This window comes from Phyllobates terribilis, unplaced genomic scaffold (genome assembly GCF_046119375.1).
Source record: "Phyllobates terribilis strain yellow unplaced genomic scaffold, ASM4611937v1 Scaffold_4__5_contigs__length_816908805, whole genome shotgun sequence".
NCBI lineage: Eukaryota > Metazoa > Chordata > Amphibia > Anura > Dendrobatidae > Phyllobates > Phyllobates terribilis.
Window position 1 is genome coordinate 168,306,787 of NW_027362764.1, and position 23,721 is coordinate 168,330,507.

Below are 23,721 nucleotides of genomic sequence, written 5' to 3' on the forward strand. Positions count from 1 at the left end.
CAAAATAACCCCACAACATGATGCTGACACCCACATGTTTCACAGTTGGGATGGTGTTCTTAGGCTTCCAAGCTTCTCCCTTTTTCCTCCAAACGTAATGATGGTCACTATGCCCAAAAAGTTAAATTTTAGTTTCATCAGACCACAGGACATGTCTCCAAAAATTAAGGTCTCTGTTTCTGTGTCCACAATTCTCTTCCTGATATCTTGGCTGCTTCATTTAGACTTTCCCATGATGCTACACAAAGAAGCAGTGTGTTTCAGGTGTTCATTAAAATACATCCACAGGTGTGTCTCATTTACTCAGATGTTGCCAAAAAACATATCAGAAGCTTCCAAACACATGACATCATCATATGGGCAGTCCAGAATTGTTTAAAGGCATAGTAATCTTAGTGTATGTAAACTTTTAACTTTGCAGTAAGTAATAAAAATGCCTTAAAACATTCTCCCTCTCTCATTATTTTGGCATTTGGCAAATATTCAACATTATAGTAATCCTAATTGACCTAAAAAGGGAAAGGTTTATTCTGATTTCATTGCAGATATTGAGAAAAACATGGATATGTGTCTTTTTATATAGTGTATGTAAACTTCTGGTTTCAACTGTATAACTTATCAGAGAAATATGCCTTTATCTCCTTCTTTACTTATTATTCAGTCTCATTTCTCTGTCTTTAGTAAATACATAGGTCGATCTCACGTAGGAATGAGATGACAGTTGCTGCTCATAAAAGTCAATGGAGAGGGGAGGAGCTAGCTAAAGACTGACACAAAGAAACATTCAGCTGCAAGTTCACCTGAAACCACAGGTAGACTTTATTTATTTGCCTCATTATACAACTTAGTACAGGTTTTAAATCCAGAACCACACAATGTTATATCCTAAAACACCAGTATAGTTGGGAACTGTTAGAGAAAAATGAGTCGGTCAATCCCAGAAATACTGCAAATGATTTCCGAAAAAGATGGAAGGATAATTTTCCACTTTATCTGTTGCGCATTCTGAGAGCAGCTTAGCATCAGCTCTGTGCCAGTCGCTGACACCCACTGTGGCAGTCATAGGTACATTATAAGGATTACTAAACTAAAATATTTCTAAAGACACTCCGGAAATATGGGTATGCCAGGAAGCTTTCTCACGTCCAGGGTGGTCCTGTAATCCACAATGTTCTTTTCCAGCAAGACTACGTTACATCTCACCGTAAACACTGCAGTCTTCAAAGCTACAACTAGGTTTAAAGGAAAGGCGATGCATCATAGAGAGTCGGGAATAAGGTAATCATGAAAACACATGTTCTGTACTGCCAATCTGGATACTTCTTAAGCAAATCCATCCTTTGAACGCCTTCACACTATCCAAAATCAATCACAAAATGAGCGCTAAAATATCTATTGCCTTCTAGAAGCATCAAAAGTGGCTAGCTGACATACAGGAGATGCAGTGATTGAAGTGTGGAAGCATGTGCCACGTCTACAGATGTCTGCCCCCACCATCGGCAAAGTCACAAAGGCTGTCCTCATTCTAAGTGCCTACAGCCAGAAACGCAAATTATGCCCCTTCATTTTTTGAAATACCATTGTCTTTAACAATGTCTAGAGGACCACAAATTACTGATTACCTATTCAGAGCTTGTGTGACCATTAAAAAGTATATTAGTGACAAGATGTGGGTTCATACTACACTCTCTTTTTTCCATTTTATCATTCCTTGTGTCTACAAATACTACAAGTATAATCTAGTTTAGAAACAAACAATGTAACCAGTCATTATCTTTACATCTTTTTCATAAATTGCTTGTGGTATTGCTGGGATTGACCGACTCATTTTTCTCCACTAATTCCCAACTATACTGGTGTTATAGGATATAACAGCGTGTGGTTCTGGATGTAACACCTGTACTGAATTGTATAATGAGGCAACTAAATAAAGTCTACCTGTTGTTGCAGGTGAACTTGCAGCTGAATGTTTGTATCTGTCTTTATCAAGCGCTTCCCTCCTCCTCCCATCTCCATTGACTGCTATGAGCAGCAACTGTTTATTGCTTTACAGAAAATTGGTCACCGGGTTTTTGTTACTCCATCTGAGAACAGCATGGTGTAGGGGCAGAGACCCCGAGTCCAGCGATGTATCACTTATTGGCAGCTTGCTGTAGTTTTGATAAAATAACCGTTTTCTCTGCTGTAGATGTAGCACTTCTCTGAATGCTGAGCTCTGTATAACCCCGCCCACACCTCTGATTGGTCGCTTACTAGGTACACTGTGCATAGGCAGAAATCTGACAATCAAAAGGAGGAGACAGGGTTATGCAGAGCTCATGAATATGGAGAACTACATGACACAAAACAGCTAGTCCTCTAGCAATTATCTCCTGTTGATAAAACAGTGATTTTATCAAAACTGCATCAAGCAGCCATGTAAGCCTGGACATTCCTGGAATCAGGGTCTCTGACTCTACATTATACTCAGATTCTCAGAAGATCAATGGATTTCTTTAGTGCTGAATCCTAGACACTTATTATCTGGCAAAGAATTGCAGAGGGAATGAGGTCTATAAGCTGCAGTTGGCTTCCAAGTTACACTTAGGCGACCTTGGCAATCTCCATAGCTTCCACTGTCTGACTATAGTTGGCCCTTTCAGCCCTCAGTTACAGACACAGCTCTGGAGCACAAACTAATAACATAATCAAGTGCATCAGAAAGACTTGGAAAATATGAACGTTCAGAAACAGCAAAGTTATTATTATTTGGGAAGTGATGATTCTGGCCGAAGAATTTGGGCAGTGGCAGAGTGATCACAATTTAGCCTCTGCACACCTGTAGTATGGATCAGAAAATAAAAGTGCAGACTGTATAAAAAAATATTACATTTAGGAGTTACAGACATTTTTACATAGTTTTCCATTTTCACAGGCTCAAAGTTAATTGGACAATTGACTGTCAGGTGGTTTCATCCTCTGGTGTGGCCTGTTACCCCATTATTTCATGACACGGTAAGAACAAACAGTCTGGAAGTTGAATCAGATTGTAGATTTTCAAAAGTAACACAACAGCTTCTTAATGTGAAGCTATGTCAGTCACTCGACCTTACGCTGATTGGGCATGCTTTCCTGTTACAGAAATCAAAACTGAAGACAAAGACCAACAAAGAAGCAGCAACTGAAGAAGAGAACCTAAAGGGAGGACACTTGTTACTCCGTGATGGCCATGTGAGGTTCACGTGTTTCAGACTTTTGGCAGTCATAGCAAATTATTTGCATCCGATATTATAAATCAAATTACTTTTAACATTACTTTTGAGTTTGAGAAAATGGAGTTACTATTATGAAGGGATTGTTGAAAAAATAACTTCAATTCATGCAATATATCTGTAACACCCATTGATTGAAAGGGGTACTCCAAGAAAATAAAAATGTATTTCAAACTACATTCTGTCTAAGACTACAAAGGCTCATATCCATCTGCCTGTTCTTCTATGTGATTTTGCCATTTCTTAAGGTCACCTCAGCACTGCTGCTGCTCCTCAGTGCTCCACCTCCCTTATGGGATGCTATGGCAGAGATCACCAGGAGTGGCTTGCATCTTGTTGTTAATGCAAGCCAGCCCTCTGACCAAGGTTTATTATAGGCCATGTGCAGGTCTGAGGTCTCCCCACCCCCTCACTCTTTGTTATGCACTTCCTGCACCTTCACAGGTTGTATGTGACCTGTCAATTTCCACTCCCTGCTTCCCCAGCTCTCACTCCACGGTCCTTAACAGGTTATATATTAGCTGTGAAGTTTCAGGCAGTGCAAAACAAGAGTAATGAAAGGGGAGGAAATATCAAACCTGCACACAGACACAGCTAAGCCTTGATAAGGGGGATTGCTTGCATAAGTAGCAAGACGCCAGCCATGCCCCCTGATCTCTAACGTAATGTCTCAGAAGGGAGAGAGAGCAGTCTGGGGCAGCAGCAGTAATGTGAGGTTAAAGTGAGACGTTAAGCTAACAGCCTATGCTTCTAGCACATCTTGATTGCTAGCTATTGTTAAATCCACTATACTAAAGTACAGAGGGGAAACTTTAAAAAATTATGTTACTGTCCAAATATTTTTGGACCCAACTGTATGTATTGTGTTTAGGGTACACTGCTTTGGACAATCCCTATTTGTTAGAAGGGTCCAATGACAATAAGGTTATTGCATAGTTTTCCCCTACTAGGAACCCTGGCAGTAAGGCTATGTTCACACATTGCTTTTTTTCTGCAGCCAAAACTTGCTCTCTTGATAGCAAAAGAGCTAGTTGCAAAAAGCAGTTTTTGCTGCTTTTTTGGTGCAGATTATATGTGTCATTTGTCTACAGTATATGTTTAACAAAGTTAGTTTCATTCACCAAAAAAGCAGCAAAACCGCAACAATAATGCATGGTTGCATTTGTGCACGTACTTATTGCTTTCTACGGTGAAAAAAAAAGCTGCAAAAATCACTGAAAGAATTGACATGCTGCAGTTTTCAAAAAAGCATCTGTTTTTCAATTTAGTCAGGAAAAAAAACAAATGTGTGCATGAGATTTATGAAATCTCATAGCTTTTGCTTATACTGTAAAAGCAGCTTTTTATTTGAAAAAAAAAACAAAAACACTGCAAATATGCAATATGTGAACATACCCTAAGTGTTCAATGTCCCTGCAGCACCACGACAGGGAAAATAAGCAGTACACAGTGCCCATTCAAAACTATGGGACATCTGAAGGTCGTCCAAAGTGAGACAATGTTTATAACGCTCTACACTAGGGCCAACAGATGAGGACCTGAGTAAGGGACCTTTTGTTATTAACTCAGAATTCCCAAAATGGATATATTAAAATGGATTTTCTAAAAAAGACAATAAATAAATGTAACCTTTCAAGGAAAGTCTTGTATGTGGCACCACTAGGTGAGCAGATGAATAGTAGGTGATTCCCAGATACAAATGACTGAGTGACATTTATAATACAACTCTAACTCGATGGGACAGAATGATAATTAGCCCATTTTGCTCTTCATTAACCCTTAGGGGACTTTGACATGTTATGATATGGCGACCACACCAATACAGAAATGTCCTGAGCTCACAATGTGGTGGACTCTCATCTACGACTGCTCGCAGACATGGATAGGTGAGCACTGTCTGCTCCATGTCCCGCGGCTTCACTGTAACCTCCGATGATGGTAATGTAGGACTGAGGACACACAGCACAGGGAGCTACACTATCACATTTCAGTTCTTTTTTATTGCAGTAACCAGAATCTACCTTCAGCTTTATCAACAAATAGAAGATAAAACTGAGTGTTTTACTACTGATTTATAGAGAAGATTATCATTGTTTTCCTATACTCTGTCGACTTAAAAGCAAAGCAATACAGAGTCAGCATGGGAATGTTGCATGAAAAAGCTTCCTTACAGGATACAGTTATATGAAAAAGTTTGGGCACCTCTATTAATCTTAAGCTTAATGTTTTATAAAAATTGGTGTTTTTGCAACAGCTATTTCAGTTTGATATATGTAATAACTGTTGGACACAGTAATGTTTCTGCCTTGAAATGAGGTTTATTGTACTAACAGAAAATGTGCAATCTGCATTCAAACTAAATTTGACAGGTGCATAAGTATGGGCACCTCACCAGAAAAGTGACATTAATATTTAGTAGATCCTCCTTTTGCAAAAATAACAGCCTCTAGTCGCTTCCTGTAGCTTTTAATGATTTCCTGGATCCTGGATGAAGGTATTTTTGACCATTCCTCTTTACAAAACAATTCCAGTTCAGTTAAGTTTGATGGTCGCCGAGCATGGACAGCCCTCTTCAAATGATCCCACAGATGTTCAATGATATTCAGGTTTGGGGACTGGAATGGCCATTCCAGAACATTGTAATTGTTCCTCTGCATGAATGCCTGAGTAGATTTGGAGCGGTGTTTTGGATCATTGTCTTGCTGAAAGATCCATCCCCTGCGTAACTTCAACTTTGTCACTGATTCTTGAACATTATTGTCAAGAATCTGCTGATACTGAGTGGAATCCATGCGTCCCTCAACTTTAACAAGATTCCCAGAGCCGGCATTGGCCACACAGCCCCAAAGCATGATGGAACCTCCACCAAATTTTACTGTGGGTAGCAAGTGTTTTTCTTGGAATGCTGTTTTTTTGCCACCATGCATAACGCCTTTTTGTATGACCAAACAACTCAATCTTGGTTTCATCAGTCCACAGGACCTTCTTCCAAAAAGAAATTGGCTTCTCCAAATGTGCTTTTGCATACCTCAGCCGACTCTGTTTGTGGCGTGCTTGCAGAAACGGCTTCTTTTGCATCACTCTCCCATACAGCTTCTCCTTGTGCAAAGTGCGTTGTATAGTTGACCGATGCACAGTGACACCATCTGCAGCAAGTTGATGCTGCAGCTCTCTGGAGGTGGTCTGAGGATTGTTCTTGACTGATCTCATCATTCTTGTTCTCTGCCTTTATGATGTTTTTCTTGGCCTGCCACTTCTGGCCTTAACAAGAACTGTCCCTGTGTTCTTCCATTTCCTTACTATGTTCCTCACAGTGGAAACTGACAGGTTGAATCTCTGAGACAGCTTTTTGTATCCTTCCCCTGAACAACTATGTTGAATAATCTTTGTTTTCAGATCATTTGACAGTTGTTTTGAGGAGCCCAAGATGCCACTCTTCAGAGGAGATTCAAACAGGAGAACAACTTGCAAGTGGCCACTTTAAGTAGCTTTTCTCATGATTGCATACACCTGGCTATGAAGTTCAAAGCTCAATAAGGTTACAAAACCAAAAAAAGTGCTTTAGTAAGTCAGTAAAAAGCAGGTAGGAGTATTTAAAACAAGAAAATGATAAGGGTGCCCATACTTATGCACCTGTCAAATTTTGTTTGAATGCAGATTGCACATTTTCTGTTAGTACAATAAACCTCATTTCAAGGCAGAAACATTACTGTGTCCAACAGTTATTACATATATCAAACTGAAATAGCTGTTGCAAAAACACCAATTTTTATAAAACATTAAGCTTAAGATTAATAGGGGTGCCCAAACTTTTTCATATAACTGTATGATGAAAATATATTTCAGAGTTACCCCTTACACCTCCACAAAATAAAAAAACATTGATGGCATTGAACCTCAATTTTCCCCTATCCCTTATGGTATATGTATAGATGTTGAGACGACGTGATGCTGTTTGACAAGGTCCCACCTTAAATCGGTGTTTTATCTGTCCCTGTACCTACAGAATTGACATTGCAAAAAAATAATGATCACTGTAAGGCTATGTTCACTGCAGCTAAAATCTTGACTCTTTTTCAGTAAAAAAAAGCTGCATATAAAATGCGTCCAATAGCTGCGATTTTCAGGCATATTACATGTGTAATTAGTCTACAGTACACGTTAATAAAGTTAGCTAGGTCCCCTCCTCTTCTCCCTATATACTGCTCCTATTGGACAAACCATCAGTAGAGTAGGTTTCAGTGCAATCTCTATACGATGACACCCAATAATACACATTGTCTCCTGACATCACCCCTGCATTACTATAGAATACCAGGGATTGTCTTTCTGTTGTCTCTAACAGCATTTGAAACTGCATATGTCAAAAACTGAACTTCTTGAGTTTCCTCCCTCCACTAACCTACCTAAACCCAATAATTGCCATTTCTGTGTGCGGTTCCACCATTACTCCCCAGCAGCACACCCGCTGTCTTCGGGTCATACTTGACTCAGATCTTTCCTTCACTCCCCACATCTGATCACTTGCTCGCTCAGGTCACCTACACCTCAAAAATCTCTAGAATTCGACCTTTACTTACCTTTGACTAAGCAAAAACTCTTACTGTCGCTCTTATTCATTATCGTCTGGACTACTGCAACTCTCTACTAATCGGTCTCCCTCTTACTAAACCCTCCCCTCTCCAATCCATCCTGAAAGCAGCAGCCAGGGTCATATTTCTCTCCAACCACTACACCGATGCCCCTACCCTGTGCCAGTCATTGCACTTGTTGCCCATACAATACAGGGTCCCACCCTACATCTCCTCCCTCATCTATATCTCCCTACCCGTACCCTCCATTCTGCTAATGTCCTAAAATTAACATGCTCAATAATCCCAATCTCTCACTCCCATCTCCAAGACTTCTTGCGTGCTGCGTCATTTCTTTTGAATACACTACCCAGGACAATTCGACTAATTCTCAATACCCACAGTTTTAAGCTTGCCATAAAACGCATTTCTTTAGACTGGTCTATCGACTCACCTCACTTATGTAACTATTCCCGTTTTTCTCTTCCAGAATTTTCATCCAAATCTGGTCCCTTGTAGCATCTGTTTACTCACCCTTCATGCACATAATATCTCTCTGTGTCTGTACTTGTTCACATACTGGCTGGTGACCGGTTCATGCAGGGTTATGTGCATACCCTATTTATTATAATGATGGATGACCATACAATACATTTTTACCATTTATCTTTCATGTCCCCCCTATTTCCTCATAGATTATAAGCTTGTGAGCAGGACCCTCACTCCTCTTGGTATCTGTTGAGTCACGTGGTACTCTGTAATGTCTTTATTGTCTGTACAATTCCCCTCTGTAATGTAAAGTGCTACGGAATTTGTTGGTGCTATATAAATAAAAATTATCATTATATTATTATTAGTTTTATTCACCAAAAAAAGCTGCAAAAACACAGCACAAATGTTATGCTGTGTTTTTGCAGCGTTTTTCCACTTTCTCATTGCTTTCTGTGGGTGAAAAAAATGCTGAAAGAATTGACATCCTGAAGATTTGCAAAAACGCTGCAGTGCTCAAATTCAGCCCGTTCGTAGTGCACGCGTGAGAGTTCTGAAATCTCATACTTTTGGATGGTATTGTAAAAAACAGCTTCTTTTCTGCAAAAAAAAATCTCAGCAAAAAGCCAGATGTGAACATAGCCAAAGAGTTACCATATATTTAAAAAAATTAAATAGTCACAAACTGATTTCTTGACCTTATTGAATCAAAATGTCACTGGACAAGGAACAGGATTACAGACGACTACTTTAATTCCTTTACACCAGTTCTTTAGGCAAAGTGACATGTAAAGGACTCTGCCAAACAGCACCACATACCCCAGTTTTGTGGATCTTTGAGAAAATGACTTAAAGTATAGCTTTAACAAAACATAAAGTTTTATTACATTTTACTTTACTCTGATTTCACTTCCCACTTTTCTGGAAGTCTCCTAGCACTGTGGTATGGACACGGTTTGGCTTGTAGAACTGGAGCCATTAAACATAAATGTAGAAGCGTAATTGTAAAACACTGTTACTGACAAAGGCTTGGAAAGCTGATGTGAACAATATGCTTTCTAGCTGGGCACTTACTGTTGGGTCATACTTCTTTTACAAAGACTGGAAAATCTGAAGTAGGAATTACAGGAAGTGATATTACGCAATGGACTAAGGTGTGGTCTATGCAAGTCCAAATTTATGAATCCTTGGGGGTTACCAAATATGGATGCTGCTGCAACTAGTTCATTGTACATGTGCTGGTGTGCCCTTCCAAATGTAGCCTTCATACCGAAGGGAAGTCATTATTCATCTCCTCTGCTTGCCTTAGGGGATTGGGAAGGGTCACTGACATAAAGCCAGCAGACAGTGTCCCATGACTGCTTCCTTCACAGTATTTGACTGAACAAAGAAAGGGGATATTTTCCTAAAAATAAATGTATATGGTCTCAATAAAACAAGATAACTTTATGTTAAGAATTTATATTTGAATGATCTACAGTACAATTCATTCATTCATTCAACTTTAATAATAAAAAAATACATAACTTGTAAAGACGATCAATCAGCAACATCATACAACCAGCCTGGTCAATGGGGTATTCCTACAACCCTGCCTGGTCAATGGGTTTCTCCAACAATACTAACTGGTCAATGGGGCTTTCCTAAAACCCTGCCTGGTCAGTGGGGCTTTCTTATAACCCTGCCTGGTTAATGGGGATCTTCTACAACCTTACCTGGTCAATGGGGTTCTCCTAAAACCCTGCCTGGTCAGTGGGGCTTTCTTACAACCCTGCCTGGTTAATGGGGATCTTTTACAAACCTGCCTGGTCAATGGGATTCTCCTAACACCCTGGCTGGTCAATGGAGTTCTCCTACAAGCCTGCCTGGTCAATAGAGTTCACCTACAACCCTGCCTGATCAATGGGGTTATCCTACAATCCTGCCTAGTCAATGGGGTTCTCCTACAAGTACACCACAAACTCACATGGACGTCAGTGTGATCAGAATTTAGGAAGAAAAGATTGACTGCAAACTACTTTCAAGTAAGTAAGCCACCTGTAAGAATAGGGGGGCATTGCTACACATATATTGGGTAGAATAAGCTTTAGTAAGTTTCACCTGATGGCACCTTGATTAGTTATTAGTCCACCTAGAAATTAAAAAAATTAAGTAACAGAGTAGGATGCCATATCTCTTTATATATGGCACCAGATGACTACTACGCGGCAGTGCACCGGGCTGTGGCTCTGCCTTCTGCATCCTCCATAAGGATTCACATTATCTGGATATCGTTATAGGCTTTATTCACATTCCTTGCTGCTCTTTATATCCCTCTACATAAATGTACAGCCATCATCTTCTGATTTGGCATTATATTCTGTCGAACAGAAGTAATAGAGGAAGCACATTTTCACATAATGATTTTAGTGCAATTATGAAGGTAAACCATTCTGTAAATGTGTATGTGATTCTGGGATGTGATCATTATTAGTCGAATGTTACATATACTAAACTTAGTTTTTTCCTGGTCTAGAGATTAGTTTTACTAAACTCTGGTTAGTTAAAGGCATTATCCGACAGAAACATCTTCTATCTGTCCCTATACTCACCAAATCAGCAGGAATCTAGGGGTCAGACCCCTACCCAATCATAATTATATGGCATAGCTTAGCAATATGCCATAACATTACATGATGGGAATAGTCCTTTAAGGGGGATGTCCCCAATGTTACATACCAGAGGTGATACGGGAAAAACATGACAATTGCAGAATTATGAGAAAATATGCTCCAGAATTATTATTTTATTCGGAATATAAGGATTTATTAAAACAACTGACAACATGCCAGGAGAGATGACAAACTTTCTTTGCACAATTATATCTCCATTTTAATTAAAAGCATTATTTACCTTAGAAAGGCCAATGACTAAAAACAGAGGAAAGATACCCCAGACTCGGTTGTTCTTGCAATGATTTGCTTTGAAAAGCAAAAAGCCTAGTGCAACTATACAAAACTGTAGAGTTTTGGTGCAGTTATGCAAAACCTGTGCATTTTGCTGAGGTTTAGTTTAAACAGTTTGTTTTAAGATTTTGACCAGCAGTAGATTTTAGGAAGCAAACTTGGAAGTCAAAGTAAGGCTATGTTCACACTTTGCTTTTTTGCTGCTTTTTTTCTGCAGCCAAAATATGCAAGTTTTGCCGCTTTTCTTACTGAATTTTTGTTACGTTTTTCAGGATCGCAAAGTTCAGCTTTGCTTCCATCATACAAGCATGAACTATACAAAGTGTCAGGTCACCAATGCAAGACGTATGTGAAACCGCAAAACATTTTTGAAAAAAAGGGCAATTTGATCAAATAACTAAAGCCCCCGTCACACTAAGCGAGATCGCTAGCGAGATCGCTGCTGAGTCACAAGTTTTGTGATGCAGTAGCGACCTTGCTACGTTTGACACGTAGCAGCGACCAGGCCCCTGCTGTGAGATCGCTGGTCGAGTCGAAATGGCCTGGACCATTTTTTGATCGTTGAGGTCCCGCTGGGTAGCATGCATCGGTGTGTTTGACACCTTACCAACGACCTCATTGGCTACTCAGAACTGAGACACATAGGCGTGCATTTGCATTACACATTGGCAGGGCATTGAGTTGGTCATACATTGTTTATGTTCACACGTTTAGGTCATTGTTCACTTTCACACATTGGTCAGGCATTGTTTAATTTCTCACATCACTAATTTAATTAAACAACAATAATAATCTTTTTATTTATATAGCGCCAACATATTTTGCAGTGCTTTACAATTCAGACATATCAATGACACTGTCCCCATTGGGACTCACAATCTACATTCCCTGTCAGTATGTCTTTGGAGTGTGGGAGGAAACCAGAGAACCTGGAAGAAATCCACACAAACACGGGGAGAACATACAAACTCCTTGCAGATGTTGTTCTTATTGGGATTTGAATCCAGGATCCCAGCGCTGCAAAGTTACAGTACTAACATCCATGCTTATGTGGGGATATACCTGCATTTTTTTCACCAAAAATGCTGGAAAAACTGATGTCTGCATTTTTCTGCTTTTTTTGCACTTACTCTTTGCTTTCTGAGGGTGAAAAAATGCTGCAAAAAAGGGTGAAAGATTTGACATGCTGCAGTTTTCAAAAACACAGCAGTTTTACACTCTGCACACAATCTTGACTGAAAAAAAAACAGAAATGTAGAAATTTTTGCAAATTTATTAAAAAAGAAAAACTGAAATATCACATGGTCATAAGTATTCAGACCCTTTTCTCAGTATTGAGTAGAAGCACCTTTTTGAGCTACTACAGCCATGAGTCTTCTTGGGAATGATGCAACAAGTTTTCCTCACCTGGATTTGGGGATCCTCTGCCATTCTTCCTTGCAGATCCTCTCCAGTTCCGTCAGGTTGGATGGTGAACGTTGGTGGACAGCCATTTTCAGGTCTCTCCAGAAATGCTCAATTGGGTTAAGATCAGGGCTCTGGCTGGGCCAGTCAAGAATGGTCACAGAGTTGTTCTGAAGCCACTCCTTTGTTATTTTAGCTGTGTGCTTAGGGTCATTGTCTTGTTGGAAGGTGAATCTTCGGCCAAGTCTGAGGTCCAGAGCACTCTGGAATAGGTTTTCATCCAGGATATCTCTGTACTTGGCCGCATTCATGTTTCCTTCAATTGCATCCAGTCGTCCTGTCCCTGCAGCTGAAAAACACCCCCATAGCATGATGCTGCCACCACCACGTTTCACTGTTGGGATTGTATTTGGCAGGTAATGAGCAGTGTCTGGTTTTCTCCACACATACCGCTTCTGTCTCTGAGCTCCTTGGGCAGTTCCTTTGAGCTCATGATTCTCATTTGGTCTGACATGCACTGTGAGCTGTGAGGTCTTATATAGACAGGTGAGTGCCTTTCCTATCAGTTTAATTAAACAAAGCTGGACTCCAATGAAGAAGTAGAACCATCTCAAGGAGGATCACAAGGAAATGGACAGCATGTGATTTAAATATGAGTATCTGAGCAAATGATATTTCAGTTTTTCTTTTTTAATAAATTTGCAAAAATGTCTACATTTCTGGGGTTTTTTCAGTCAAGATGGGGTGCAGAGTGTACTTTAATGAGAAAAAAAATGAACTTTTTAGAATTTACCAAATGGCTGCAATGAAACAAAGAGTGAAAAATTTAAAGGGGTCTGAATACTTTCCGTACCCACTGCAATCCTGATATTAAATTGAGCATTTTTTGTAATCCAGCTAAAGAGTAAGAGAGCTCATAAGTCCAAGTGTATTCAGTCTTTGCTCACCCACCCAGCCTTACTGATAACCGCAGCTTGAACTGAGCAGTGTGAGATCTCAGCAGCAGCAGGGAGGAGGGACACTGAGGAGCTGTCAAGCAGGCTAGGTCAGCCAAGCTTGAGTTTAAATTTTCATAAAGGAATATATATTTGGAAATGGATTTTCATAGTAAATACACCAGACTTATCACATCTAAGAGGTCTATTTACTAATGTATGCAGTTTTATGACAGATCCACTTTAAAGGTTTTCACTACAACAGTTACATGTCACTCATGGACATTTCACTGACAATATACCACATTATTTAATTATATGTCTATAGTCGAATAATACAAATGACGTAAATTAGGATTAGTTCCGAACTGGATCATCAGGACTTACATACAGAACGTCATAAATGCCTGGAAATACAAGCATAAAATGTATTTTGCAGAAATAAAAAAAAATATGGTAGTCAGAAACAAACCTCCTCATTTATTGCTGCCATGCGGTGCTCTATACAGCAAGAATTTGATATCTTAGTAATGGATATGACAGACACTGAGTAAGTTACGTCCAGACCACATCATAAATTAGCATTTTCAACAGTGGCTAAGTAAAAACGTATGTTTTACTCGTCCATTAGGAAGAAGCCAAATGAAACAGACGTCTGTATATTACGCCGTTCATTAATGAAATCACTTTGGCGTAATTATTAACCTCTTACTATCTTTAATTCGAAATCCTTTATGTAGTGTTAATCACAATGCAATCTCCTTTTCTATAAGGAACATTAATTGTAATTATTCGTTGGGGAATCATTTCTATTTCTAAGTTAACCATTTTTGTCCTCACTTGCGGAGTTGTTAGATTAGATATTACTTTTTAATATACTTAGATAAAAGGGGAGAATAGGGGTGCAGGAAATGATTTTTAACCCCTTCACCTTCCTTACTAGGAAGTCACCTTCGCCTGTTTTAACCTTCATGACCCGGCCAAATATTACAATTCTGACCAGCGTCACTTTATGTGGTGATAACCCTGGAAGGCTTTAACGAATCCCAGTGATTTTGAGACTGTTTTTTTTCCTGACACATTGTACTTTATGTTAGCAGAAAATTTAGGTCAACATTTTTTGCCTTTATTTGTGAAAACATTGGAATTTTGGCGAAATTTTTTTTCTTCAAACTTTCAATTTTTATATCCTTTAACAAGTTAGTCATGCGGTACTAAATAATTTATAAATAACACTTCCCATATGTCTACTTTAGATCAGCATCATTTTTTTAATTTTTTTTTTGGTTAGGAAGTTAGAAGACTTAAAAGAATAAAAAAATTTACAAAAACTTTTTTTTTTTAGGAACTACATCATATTTGAAGTGACTTTGAGGGGTCTATATGACAGAAAATACCCAAAAGGGATACCATTCTAAAAACTGCATTCCTCAAAGTATTCAAAACCACATTAAAGAAGTTTATTAACCCTTTAAGTGCTTCATACGAATTAAAGGAATGTGGAAGGAAAAAATGAACATTTTAATTTTTCCCACAAAAATGTTAATTTTGCCCCAAATTTAACATTTTTACAAGAATAAGAGGAGAAAAATAATATTACAATTTGTTATACAATTTCTCCTGAGTACGCCAATACCCCATATGAGGAGGAAAACTACTGTTTGGGCGCATGACAGGGCTTGGAAAGGAAGGAGCGACATTTGACTTTTGGCTGGAATAGATAGCGGACACCATGTAGCGTTTGCAGAGCTCCAAAGTTTTATACCATTGGGCAGTGAATAAAAAATAATTACATTTTTACCACTAAAATTTAGTTTTAGCCCCAGATTTTATATTTTCACAATGGGTAAAACAGGCAAAAAATTAGTCCCACAATTTCTGCTGAACATGACAATACCCCATACGTGACTGAACAGTACTGTTTAGCCACACGGCGAGACTCGAAACGGAATGAACGCTATTTGACTCTTGGAGAACAAATTATCGTAGAATAGTTTGCAGACTCCATATACAGAGCCCCTAAGTGCCAGAAGTGACCCCATTTTGGAAATTACATCCCTCTGGGAATTTATCTACACTGTGTTCCAAATTATTATGCAAATAATATTTTCTCAGATTTTCCCAAATTACCTATATGAATTGCAGTCATTGTAATTTTCCAATCAAATAATTATTAGAGTACAACTGAAAGGTTTTAGTACAAACTGCCTATGATAACAGTATATTTTTTAAAAATAAAAAAAACTCAAACTGCACTCAAAATGCATGTTCCAAATTATTATGCACAGCAGAGTTTTCAACTTTTTCATTTTAATAAAGAACAAAAAAATGGTCATTTTTTAAATTATAAGCATTAGCAGGTTATTACAAACTGAAATCAAACAGTTTTCAACTCAAAACTTTATTCTAGGTGATGTTACATTTGCACATAGGACCGCTTGTTCGAAAGGAGCTTCTGAACTCTCTCGTCCATTGAATTTGTCAGGTTTTGGATGGTTTCTGCTTCAATTGTTTTGCATGAGGACAGAATACCCTCCCAGAGCTGTTGCTTAGATGTGAACTGCCTCCCGCCATCATAGACACTCCTTTTGATGATGCTTCAGAGGTTCTCAATGGGGTTGAGGTCAGGGGAGCATGGGGGCCACACCATAAGTTTGTCCCCTTTTATGCCCATAGCAGCCAGAGATGCAGATGTGTTATATGCAGCATGAGATGGGGCATTATCATGCATGAAAATGATCTTGCTGCGGAATGCACGGTTCTTCTTCTTGAACCCTGGAAGGAAGTGGTGTTTGAGAAACTCAACATACATTATGGAGTTCATCTTTACCCCTTCAGGGATCCTAAAAGGGCCGACAATCTCTCTCCCATGATTCCAGCCCAAAACATTACTCCACCTCCTCCTTGTTAGCGCCGTAGCCATGTTTGCATGGGGTGTCCATCAACCAGCCATCCTCCACTCCATCCATCTGGACCATCAAGATAATTTCATGCATGATAATGCCCCGTCTCATGCTGCGAATAACACATCTGCATCTCTGGCTGCTATGGGCATAAAAGGGGACAAACTTATGGTGTGGCCCCCATGCTCCCCTGACCTCAACCCCATTGAGAACCTCTGGAGCATCATCAAAAGGAGTGTCTATGATGGCGGGAGGCAGTTCACATCTAAGCAACAGCTCTGGGAGGGTATTCTGTCCTTATGCAAAACAATTGAAGCAGAAACCATCCAAAACCTGACAAATTCAATGGACGAGAGAGTTCAGAAGCTCCTTTCGAACAAGCGGTCCTATGTGAAAATGTAAAATCACCTAGAATAAAGTTTTGAGTTGAAAACTGTTTGATTTCAGTTTGTAATAACCTGCTAATGCTTATAATTTCAAAAATGACCATTTTTTTGTTCTTTATTAAAATGAAAAGGTTGAAAACTCTGCTGTGCATAATAATTTGGAACATGCATTTTGAGTGCAGTTTGAGTTTTTTATTTTTTAAAAAATATACTGTTATCATAGGCAGTTTGTACAAAAACCTTTCAATTGTACTCTAATAGTTATTTGACTGGAAAATTACAATGACTGCAATTCATATAGGTAATTTGGGAAAATCTGAGAAAATCTGATTTGCATATTTAATTTGGAACACAGTGTATAGTGATAATTTTGACTCCATGGGTGTTTTCCAGAAACAAGCTGCAGTGAATGTTGCTGAGTGAAAATTGCAAATCTGCCATTGTAGTGTTCATATATTGTAGTGACCAGTACATTATACCCAGCTCGTGCTTCTGAAGACATGGACCCCATAAATTAAGCGGGCTCTCATCGCTACAGAAATGCTAAATGTGGATGCTAACTTCGGTTTAGTCACACTGTGGGGCTCAGAAGGGAGAAAGACATTTGGATTTGGGAGAGCAGAATTTGCTTAAGCTCTTTTGGGGGGTGAGGAGCCATAGTGCTTTTCCAGAACCTTCATACTACCAGTAACGTGGAAGCCCCCTATATTTCCATTGACAGATGACAGACTTGAGTAGGGACTTGTTTTTTCATTAATGGAATTGAAACTTTATTTGGGAACATTTTACATATCATTTTGGATCACATTTATCCTGAGCTCTATGCTGAGCACTTATATCAGGGTTTTCATTTAAATCTCCAAATGATGGGATGCAGATGAAACCCAGAGGGATCCATTCACTATAATGAGGCAGCAGAGTTACTCTGGACTGTGTCTCGCCTCTGTTCAGCGGTGTCCTTCTTTTCAGAAGTGCACAAAATTGTGGCGTACCGCGCTGTTATACACGCTTAGGAAGATGGATACCGCCAGATCATTGGCCAGACGGCGTCCATGGTGCCTTCATCTGCCTCATTATAGGGAATCTTTCGCCGGAGGTTCCGTCTGAATCACGTATTTCAGAGATCTACACGGAAACCCCAGTGTAAGTGCTCAGCGTAGAGCGCAGGATAAATGTGAGCCGAGCCTTACTGCAATCTTTGGGAGGGAGAATGGATAAATCAACAGCAGGTTAAGAATTGGTTTTACTTACTTTTGCTCCGTTCCTCGTGTAGTATAAAGTGATTAGACAACTTTATTCTTCAGGTTGATGCAATTACAGCGATACCAGATTTATATACAGTACAGACCAAAAGTTTGGACACACTTTCTCATTTAAAGATTTTTCTGTATTTTCATGACTATGAAAATTGTACATTCACACTGAAGGCATCAAAACTATGAATTAACACATGTGGAATTATATACTTAACAAAAAAGTGTGAGACAACTGAAAATATGTCTTATATTCTAGGTTCTTCAAAGTAGACATCTTTCGCTTTGATGACTGCTTTGCACACTCTAGCCATGCTCTTGATGAGCTTCAAGAGGTAGTCACCGGAAATGGAGTGTGAATGTACAATTTTCAAAGTCATGAAAATACAGAAAAATGTTTAAATGAGAAGGTGTGTCCAAACTTTCGGTCTGTACTGTAGTTTTTTTATTTTTGGCCGCTGTCACACACTAAAAGACGCTTTTTTTTGCGCATCCTCATATTTTGAGAGCTATAATTTTTCCATATTTCTGCAGACAGAGTCATGTGAGGGCTTGATTTTTGGGGTAAGAGTTGACGTTTTTATTGGTACCATTTTCGGTCACATAACATTTTTTGATCGCTGTCTATTCGATTTTTGGGAGGAAGAATGAACAAAAAACAGTAAAAAAAATGTATGTTTTGGCGCATTTACACAATAAAAACTATTTTCTAGAAAAAATTTGTTTTTGCATCACTCTATTCTGAGTGATATAGCTTTTGTATTTTTCCGCTGATGGAGCTGTATGGCAGCTTCCTTTTTTTGGGGGACAAAAATAATTTTTCAGCGATACCATTTTTATTTACATTTGACTTTTTGATCGCATTTTATTCCACTTTTTGTTCAGCGGTGTGATGAAAAAGCATAGTTTTTTGACCCCTCCCCCCTTTTTTTTATTTTTTACAGTGTTCACTGAAGGGGTTAAGTAGTGGGACAGTTTTATAGGTCGAGTCGTTCCGGATGTGGCAATATCAAACATACGTACTTTATTTATTTAATTTTGTTTTTACATAAATATATGCATTTATTGGATTAATATTTTTTCTGTTCTATATTGTGTGAATACATTTTTTCATTTACCTTGTCCCAGGATGGGAAATCAACTTTCTCTGCCCTGATCGCTGATCTAATGTTCTGCATTGCGTTTGCTGAATCCTTCTAAGCTCTATGTAAAAAAAGAAAGTATATGTAGGGAGTTTGCAATGATGTAGAATTGTAGTTCTAATGATGACCCATGCAGAGAAAAGAGACTTCCTGTTTCTACATAGAGCTTAGAAGGATTCAGCTAGTCTGCTTTTAATCATGTGATGTCATAGACCTAATGGAAAAGCAGAATTAACTGGGTAGAAAGCAAAATGAGAAATTGTAAGTACAGAGTGCTGTATAAAATGATGACTGCAATATATTAAGAGGATAAAAACTTTGATAGGAGGAGGAGTGCTTATTTAAGTAATCAGAGTCTCAGATGAGAGACCACATCCACTACTTAAAAGTGGGGCTTGTTTTTTAAAAAATGAAACTGAACACAATTGAAAGTAAGATCCCTAAATATACCCCATCTCCAATCAGTTTCAGATGAATGATCCCCAATAAGCAACACTACCACTGAAAGGGAATCTGTCAGCAGGTTTTTGCTATTCAATCTGAGAACAGTATAATGCAGGTGCAGAAACCCTGATTACAGTGATGTGTCACTTATTATGCTGTGTGTTGTAGTTTCAATACAACTAGGGTTTTAGCAGCAGGAGATTATCACTGTAGAACTAGGTCTCATGTGCAGGCCAGTCAGGCTAACCTGTATAACCCAAACTCCACCACTGATCGGTAGCGTGCTGACAATGTACAGTGTACACAGGAAGATGCCAATCAGTGATGTAGGTGGGGTTATACACAGCTCAGCATTCTGAGCAGAGAACAGAGGAAACAGGGATTCTATTCAAACTGCACCAAGCAGTCCAGAACGTGACACATCGCTGGAATCAGGCTTTAGGTCCCTACATCAAGCTGCTCTCAGATTACATAGCAAAACCTGCTGACAGATTCCCTTTAAGTAATACTATGAAAGTGCTCTCTAACAGTCAAAGTATTCAATGTGTTACGCCCAATGGTAGCGCAAGTGGATTTGTGGACCCACTGTGCCACAGGATTGGGCCTGCCAAGGTAGGGGCATAGCTAAGCGGCTACCTGGTGTTCACCGGAGCCCCTGATGGTGTAGACAGGCTGGGCTGCAGGTAGCTGCCAGGTACCACTCCTAGGCAGATTCCCGTACTACAGCAGCTGACCCCAGAGGTCAGGTTGGCTGACACAGACTAGGGCTCCGTTCAAACTAATAGGTTCAGGTTCACTGCAGAACGGTTAGTGACACGGGTACTTCAGAGATGGGTTGTAGCAGTCCGGATATGTGAGATACCTGGATAGGGAAATAACTTTAACAGGGGACTTAGCAACTCACTAGTAGGGGAAACTACACACAAATGAATGCTGTTGCTTTGGCGACTCCCTAAGGGGGGGGAGTCTTATATACAGGATGACACGCCGAGGACTACGCCAAGAGGCCGGGTCGATGAGTAAGCTGGCGTCCCTGCATGGAGGGAGAAGGGGACACCATGCAGGGGCGCCGGCCATTGCACTACACAATAATAAAAGTCTGGCTGTATAAAGTTCCCAATAGGGCAAGCTAAACATATGTATATATATATATATATATATATATATATATATATATATATATATATATATATATACAGTACAGACCAAAAGTTTGGACACACCTTCTCATTTAAAGATTTTTCTGTATTTTCATGACTATGAAAATTGTACATTCACACTGAAGTCATCAAAACTATGAATTAACACATGTGGAATGCATCTCTGGGAACTCCTTCAAGATTGTTGGAAGACCATGTCCGGTGACTACCTCTTGAAGCTCATCAAGAGAATGCCAAGAATGTGCAAAGCAGTCATCAAAGCAAAAGGTGGCTACTTTGAAGAACCTAGAATATAAGACATATTTTCAGTTGTTTCACACTTTTTTGTTAAGTATATAATTCCACATGTGTTAATTCATAGTTTTGATGCCTTCAGTGTGAATGTACAATTTTCAAAGTCATGAAAATACAGAAAAATCTTTAAATGAGAAGGTGTGTCCAAACTTTTGGTCTGTACTGTATATTCATACAGCTCCTTGTGTAGCCATTTGGAGCAATATAAGTACATATAAGTATGACTAATGGCATATAACTTCTTGCCTTATGTAGGGAGAGTTGCCTGCTGCGTTACAAGTCTTGGAGCTCTTTCTAATTTCAGTTTGGTTGTAGGCAAGCGTGACTTATCGCACTTCACAACATACCTCGATCCATGCAGATTGCAATATAGTAATATAGGATTTTCGTGCTAGAATTTATCCTTGTAAATAACAGCTGAGCTCCTTCCATTATCTATGACTGCAAGGATCTTTGATGATGAATTTATAAAATTACTTAACCTATCTGATATTTTGCAAACCTCATTTACATGTTGGCAAGCAGAGAAAAAAGCAGTCGGGTGAGGTGAGTCCCTCCAAGCTGCTGAACTCTCCAAGTTCTGGGCTATAATTATTGCACTATATGGCTTTTCATTTCTAGCCTCCTTACCCTATGCAGGGAGCAAAATGATTTAATATAACTTTTTTTTCCTAATTATGTTGCATAAACTGATAAAAGAAACCAGTGAAGGTAAAGCGCATAAAGCAATGACTATTAGCTAACATTGTTTGGGGGGCTTCTAACATTTTTATGCATGATTAACAATTTCCAAATTCTAATCATTCTGCAGGAAAAGGAATGTTTACATTGGACTCTAAAAGTCATTATATACTGCTCACAGAGCATAAAAAAGCCGCCAGTACCCAAAATAAGTATGATTTGCAGTGATGCTTTCAAGGTTAAAGAGATGAATTTATGACGTTCACAGTCAGATACGAAAAGGCGAGACTGCACTACAGTGTCTCCAGGCCGTAATGTGGGATAAGACTTTCCAATCCATGGGGCTTAGCGTGTCTGGTGCATATTTGCTCAATTATTCCACTTAAACAACAAGCTATAGAACTGTATAGAATAAAACAGGAGCCTATAAGGTGGCTATTTATATTTAAGACACATCTAATATATTAAGAAACTCACTAATGTTGTAATCCTCCAAAAAAAATGCTAGGATATAAATGTTAGGCTATGAATACCTTTGATTTAAATTATTCGTCCAGTCAAATGATGTCTGGACAACAAGGCTGTAACTTACTTGCCACCAACTAATTGATTGATAATTTAGTGGTCTTTCTCATCTTCTCTAATAGCTTGATTTGTCCTGTACAACCTCTCTACTGCTATCACTAACAGTGAGAGAAAAGAGGGGGAGATGATGAGCAGAAGTGCTGTCAAATCTATATTAGAAGCAGCAGAACAGCCAGCCATATAGAGGAGTTAAACAGACTCTACAACAGCAAAATGGAACCATTAGCAGAATAGCCCAAATCCTAATACTATGGTGGGAGTGGGAGCAATTCCTTCCCACAGGCACCAAGTTAAACCAACTCCTAGCAAACATTATGTGAAAGGAGACACCGGAGTTATGATGGCTAAAACATACATATTTTATTTATTAAATACAAACGATTTCATATAGACAAACAAACATCAGCAACTGAAGGCAACAAAGTGCAGCCAAATCCCCCACAGCCCAAAGAGGACGGGACCCTAATAAGAAATATCAAAATAAGCTGCAAAAAGTGTAAATGTAAAGTGCAGCACAGGTATGGCATAGAAATGATCACCATCATATAACAAATGCCAGTATAAGTGTATCTGGAGCATCCATCAGCAATTTACATATATACAGGCTAGTTAATCCAATGACGATCTTACCAATAATGAGTGGCCGTGGGCCATCGACAGAAGAGGCAGCACAAGGGGTGCGGTGGTGGACTGCGGCCACTCATTATTGGTAAGATCATCATTGGATTAACTAGCCTGTATATATGTAAATTGCTGATGGATGCTCCAGATACACTTATACTGGCATTTGTTATATGATGGTGATCATTCCTATGCCATACCTGTGCTGCACTTTACATTTACACTTTTTGCAGCTTATTTTGATATTTCTTATTAGGGTCCCGTCCTCTTTGGGCTGTGGGGGATTTGGCTGCACTTTGTTGCGTTCAGTTGCTAGTGTTTGTTTGTGTATGTGAAATCTTTTGTATTTAATAAATAAAATATGTATGTTTTAGCCATCATCACTCCGGTGTCTCCTTTCACATAACAGCAAAATGGAAGTAAATGTTTAATGAAGACAATTTAGAAAGATGCTTAATTTTGCAGTTAGAAAGCAAATTAGTTTAATAAGATTAAAAACAGACAAAGACAGGAGAGGCATTTAAACATAACTTAATGTACTGCATTAGCAGCACCATTAATGACAAAATGAAGTTGTATTCTGGAGAGCAATATTTTTGTGAGAGCTCTGAAGAAGCTTGCTACAGATGTCACTCAAGAGCAGAGGGGAAGGGCTGC

The 23,721-nt window shown here is 39.0% G+C and overlaps 1 protein-coding gene and 1 long non-coding RNA gene across 2 annotated transcripts in view; one reads left to right on the plus strand and one right to left on the minus strand.

The window, feature by feature from the left end:
• Positions 1–23,721, minus strand: part of JAZF1 (JAZF zinc finger 1) — a 368,303-nt gene that overhangs the window by 37,718 nt on the left and 306,864 nt on the right. The window lies entirely within an intron of this gene.
• Positions 1,107–3,428, plus strand: LOC141264283 (uncharacterized). The gene is made up of 3 exons (XR_012319874.1): positions 1,107–1,278; positions 2,915–2,994; positions 3,121–3,428. It is a non-coding gene; the product is annotated as an uncharacterized lncRNA (long non-coding RNA).